Raw genomic sequence first — 6,000 nt, 5'->3', positions numbered from 1 at the left:
CTGGGAGTCAGGCGCTGGGGCTGGAGTGAGCCGGTGGCGCCGAGCCCGCCACCATCCGCCCTGTGAGATGGGGATCCCCGTAAAAATCCACCCCCGGCCCCATTCTCACTGCGCCCCTGAGCGGGAGAGGTCGGGCTGGGGCCCGGAACCGGCGGGAAGGAAGAGGGGCTCCCCGCTTTGCAGTCTGGGTGTGCGGGGGTCGCCACCCCCAACCCCTGCTCTGGAATCTCCACGCGGTGGAGTCGTGATCCTGTGTCCGTGACACCCTGTCGGTTGTCATGGAGACGACTCGTTGTTACACTCCGGCGTTATCACGGAGGGTTGCATGGGTATGAAGAAGGTGGATCCGGTGAGCAGGGACCCCCCCCGCCCCCCACACACACACACCGGTTTAGATTTAAGCTGCTGCATCTTTTAGAAAAGGATGAACCGGAGGCGGCGAGGGAGATGGGGCTGGGCCCCAGCCCTGAAGGGTGTGGGAGACGGGGAGAGCGAAAGGGGAAGGGGCTGGGCCTCTCCCCCTGGCCCAGCTCATCACAGGGATGACTTGGCGGAATAGGTGCTGGGCCACGCTGCTTCAGTGATCTTCGCGCTGCTGTTTCGCCGAGGGCCTCCGAGGAGACACGTCCTCTCCGAAGGCTCACGGGATGCCGTTTCTCTCCCTGGTCTGGCCTGTCACCTTCAAACTGCAAAGCTGTGGACCTCCAGCCAAAGAAACCCAGGGCGGGGGAGAGCGGGTAGGAGGAGGGTGATGTTTAATAATCAGAGTCCCTGCCTCCGATCCAGACAGACAAACCCGATCTCTGGGGTAGGGCCCGGAACTCTGCATGTCAACCAGCACCCCGGGGAGTTCTGCTCTCTGACGTTAGAGAATCACTAATTTAGAAGGAGGGGTGCGCTTATTCTCGAAGATGTTAGGGGGGCGCTGAAGGCCCCTAAGCAGAAACCCCTCCCACCAGCCAAGGCGCAGAGAAGGGATGGACAGGGTTTAGGAGACCCGCATTCTGGAGGCAGAGGAGCACCCCGGAGGGTAAAGCCAGCGCCTGTTCCAAAGTGATCTGAACAACAGACTCTCGACTGATATTTGTCGGTTTGCCAGAGTTTAAAAATATTGCTGAATTAATTTAAAAGGCAGTTTTAAAAGAACGAAATTAAGAAAAAAACTTTGGCGTTCCGAAAACATGAAATTTTCATTAATTTATTTTTGAGGTTGTTTCTGGATTCAATAAAGAAGCTCAGGTTCAATGACATGATTTTGTCTTTTTTAAAGCTTGGAATGACATTCCTGTTGGTCTTGGGCAGTTTGGCCCAACTATTTGCAGGATACAGGTTTCTGTATCTCCCACGTGTGGCCTTGAAGGACCTAACGGAAGTGCAATAGTTTGTTTGCTGTTGAATGCAAAAGACTAGGGACAGGGTGCAGATGCAAACCTCAAAAATGGTGTCTACAGAGGCTGGGGTTTGCCGAATTCTTAGTCTTCCTCACAAAGCGGCTAATAGCTTTAAAAAATAGGATGGACCTCAACTTGCTTTAACCTACGATTTGTAATGGGTCTGCATGAGGCAGGGCTGCCTTTATTATGAAATGCTCTGCATCTGCTTGATGTGGGAGCGCACGTTTAACAGGGAAGAGGTTGCGTGAGGGTTTGCGTTCTTAAAAAACAACTTACACGTGTGTGAAAAACCTGTTTAGTTTGAATTATTCCCACGGGCTGGCTGTCTTAAACACCCTGATCGATTACCCATTTGGCTTGTGTGGACACCACTCTCGGGCGGCAGGGCGGCTCCCTGATGCGCAGGTTGGGGAATTCCGACCCTTACCTATTCCATCCTGTAACGGGGAGTGGTACGCGCAGGACTTGCCGTAAGAGCTGCCTGGAAGGCGAGCCCTGGTAACACCTGGGATTGATTTCTGCACAGGTTCTCTGGGTTCGCGAGCTCTGCGGCTCTGTGGCTGCAGGATGAGAGCTCACGCTGCCAGTGCTCGGCCCCATTTGCAGGCCGTGGGCTGGGCTCTGCCTATAAAAGACAACGGTTGATCTGCTCTAAAGCCAGAGATGCATGTTAGGGGCTGCATTTTATTTGAATCAATCGCTCAATCAATCAATCAAATCCTCACCCAAGGAGTGAGGATATTTCTTACCACTGATTTTGAGAGAGAGTGGAAGGGAGGGGAGAGGTGGGAGACAGAGAGAGGAGAGAAACATCAATGTGAGAAAGACCCATTGCTTAGTTGTGTCCTGCATGTACCCTGAGCTGGGGTAGAATGAACCTGCAACCCAGGTACATACCCGGGACCGGGAATCCAACCAGGGACCCTTGGGTGAGCAGGCCGACGCTGACCACTGAGCCACTCTGGCCAGGGTCGGGGGCTGGAGGGCTACATTTTATGTGAACATTCTGAGGCTATCGAACTTCATTGAAATCACTTTAGAAATCAAAGACACGGTGAAGAAAGGAAAAGCAGGGATAACTGCTGAGCACTGACTAGGTTGTGAAACTCCCAGGAACTCTTGGTGGCCTCTTCATTAGGGAAACCACTTGTGAATGACCCTGGCGTGTGCCCCAAGCAGGGATTTGGGCAGAGAGAAACGATCTGGACTGGTTGCGCGTTACAGCATTTGGTCATGTGGAAAGAATGATCTTCAGGAAAAATCACACCCCCCGCAAAGGATTGTTACAGAGGCCGGGCCCGCGAGAGCCAACTCTGACGGCATCCCAGCAGCGAGGCGGCTCGGCTGGCTTAGTCATCATGGGCTTGTTTCTCTTCTTCCTCCCACATCCACTTGTGTAACTGTCTTTTGGGGAGGGGTAACGTCGTATTAAAAAACACAACAGCACTTTGAAAAAGAAGGGGGAGAATCCTAGCCGGTTTGGCTCAGTGGATAGAGAGTCAGCCTGCGAACTGAAGGGTCCCAGGTTCGATTCTGGTCAAGGGCACGTGCCCAGGTTTCAGGCTCAATCCCCAGTAGGGGGCGTGCAGGAGGCAGCTGATCAATGATTCTCTCATCGTTGATGTTTTTATCTCTCTCTCCCTCTCCCTTTCTCTCTGAAAAAAATAAAAAATTAAAAAAATATATATATATAAAAAGAGGGGGGAGAAATGGTGGATGATGGGGCAGATATTCACTCCAATCTGCCCCATCAGAACTGGGTGGTCCCTCCACCCTGAGATGCTGGAAACAAGAAGGGATTAGGGAGGCCGCGGAGATAAAGTTGGCTCAAAGTGCAGTACACACTCAGCACTTTGTAAATACCGGCTTATTAATTAATCGTCGAAGGCACTCTGTGGTCACCAGGAAACCCTTGAGGGAGTGAGAAGACGCACAGAGGTCAAGATTTAGGGACAGTCCAAGTCCGCATCTGGAGCAATTGGAGGGGAGATGACAGGGAATGGATCACAGCCTGGTGGGTCTCAGAGGCTCGCTCAGCTCCTGCCGAGTCTGCAAGCCGTGGGAAGGGTGCCACGGGGAAGGCGCTATGTCAGGCTCGCGCTGAGGGACCCGCCGACCGGGGTTGGGGTGGGGGGAAGGGCTGCTGGGGACAGCTGCTGTCGCCCCATTGGCAGGTCATTAGAAACCAAGCATCTATCTATAGAGCTCCCTTTTTGTGGTTATCTTGGAAGGGAAGACTCTACCTGAAAACGGAGATTCCCCTTTCAAATTAGTTGCATCTGCTTAGCTGGGCAGGCTGGGAAAAAGCTGAGTGTTTTCTGCTTCTGTTAAACCCCAGGCAGTTCACTGTCCAAGTTTAACAGCCTGAGTTTTAGCCTGTTTTAAACTCTCAGAGGGTGTGTGTGTGTGTGTGTGTGTGTGTGTGTGTGTGCGCGCGTGCGCGCGCGTGCACCTTGTGGCTTAAAACCCAGCAGTGCTGCACCTGAGGTGCCCTGGGGACCCCTTCCCGAAGTGGCAATGATATGCGTAGCCGATTATGATCGTTATATTACACCGTGAAAGCAGTGCACGTCCACACCCAGGCAATCAAGCCATATTTTATTCACTGTTTGGGCACAGGCTCTGGTCCTGGAATTCTGGTCGTGGGCAGGAGTGGGGGAGGAGCAGGACTTGGCAGTTGGAAGAGAGATTTGTTGGACCCCATGCTGGGGAGCTGGGCGAGGCTCCGGCCTGTGGCTGGGACTGGGACTCAGCACGTATTGCACCCTCAATGAAGCTGCTAATAAAATACCTGACACTGCCCTGGCCCGGTGGCTCAGTCGGTTAGAGTGTCAGTCCTGTATACTGATAGGTTGTGGGTTCAATTCCCAGTCAGGACACATACCTAGGTTGTGGGTTTGATCCTTGGTTGGGGCATATATGGAAGGCAACCAATTGATGTTCTCTTTCACATCATTGTTTCTCTCATTCTCTCTCCTCCTTCCCCTCTCTCTAAAATCAATAAGCATATCTTCAGTGAGGAGTAAAAAAAAAAAAATCTGATACCACCCCACTGAGCCCAACACAACTTCCTGGGGAAGGGAGCTGTCCCTTTGGCTCAACGTTGGCTCCTCAGTGCCCAGCGTGGGGCCTGGCCTGGCCAAAATCATTGATGAATGAATGCAAGGTGGTCTGCTCTGTCAGGGGCTGGGGTCAGACTGGGTGCTTTCTCAGTGTCCCCTCCAGAGCATCCGGTGGCCCATTTTTAGGTCTCAAGGTCACTGCCAAGAAAGAGAAGCTGCTAAAGTGACACCTCTGTGCACCCACATGACTCAACACAAAAGATAACAGGAGCGCTGCAAAAACAAACCTCTCAAGTGTCCGTCCCCTGCTCCCCTGAGGACAGTGTCAGCGGCATCAGATTGAGGCCGGTGACCTGCTGGTCCTTGGGCATCAGGGTGGCCCAGAGGTCATCTGGAGCTCTCTGCTCAGCAGATAGGGTGGAAGGAATAAATGGAGGTGCAGATAAACACCGCATGTGGCTGCTGCAGGGGCACCCGACAGGGAAATTGTAAAATGGGCACCATGCAGAGATGGGCGAAGTCAGATGAGAGGGAGAGAGCCCCGAGCCTAGGCTGAGGTCTTACCTAGGGAAAGCAGGTGACTCTCAGCAGGCGCTAGTGAACCAGGTTGCCTGGAACAGTGGTTGGCAAACTGCGGCTCGGCAAACCGCGGCTCGAGAGCCACATGCGGCTCTTTGGCCCCTTGAGTGTGGCTCTTCCACAAAATACCACGTGCGGGCGTGCACATACAGTGCGATTGAAACTTCGTGGCCCATGCGCAAAAGTCGGTATTTTGTGGAAGAGCTGGTATTTTGTGGAAGAGCCACACTCAAGGGGCCAAAGAGCCGCACGTGGCTCGCGAGCCGCGGTTTGCCGACCACGGGCCTAGAGCAGCAGTCGCCAACCTTTCGGACCTCACGGACCACCAGTGGTCTTCGGACCACCGATTGGCGACCTCTGGCCTAGAGGAAGGATGTGTGTGGTGAAGACTCAGCTCTTTCATGCTGGGTCCAGTGGAAAGCAGGCGTTCAGACTCACCGGCCAAACTCCCAGTTGTCCAGGCATAGGTGTGGTGAAAGGCAAGGTGGGGTCGTGGTTAGGAGTTTGAAAATCCCAGTGGGTGACTTTTCATTGTTTATAGAATGGCAATAATTATCTCCTCCTGGAATACTTGAGAGGATTCAATGAAAACATTTATGCAAAATCTCAAAATGCTCTCAGTGGTGGAGATGCTGATAACCTGCCTCCCAGGTGGCCATGCAGCAGGCTCTAGCCGGGCAGACATTAATAATCTAGTCTGGGTGAGAGTTTAATGCAGGGCCGGCATGTCTGGCCCACTGCCTATGTTTATAAATAAAGTTTTATTGGAACACAGCCATGCTCATTTGTTTGGGTATCATGTCACAATGGCAGAGTTGAGCAGCGATGACAGAGACTCTCTGATCCTCAAAGCGAAATGGCCCTTTACAGGAAAAGGGCTTTTACTGCCTGGCCCTTTACAGGAAAAGTTGCTGACCTGTCCTCATGGAGTAGTAGATAACCAGCTGGGTCCTGGACTTCACTGA

Source organism: Myotis brandtii, unplaced genomic scaffold, assembly GCF_000412655.1.
Source record: "Myotis brandtii unplaced genomic scaffold, ASM41265v1 scaffold96, whole genome shotgun sequence".
NCBI classification, from domain to species: Eukaryota; Metazoa; Chordata; class Mammalia; order Chiroptera; family Vespertilionidae; genus Myotis; species Myotis brandtii.
This window is presented reverse-complemented; position numbering follows the sequence as displayed.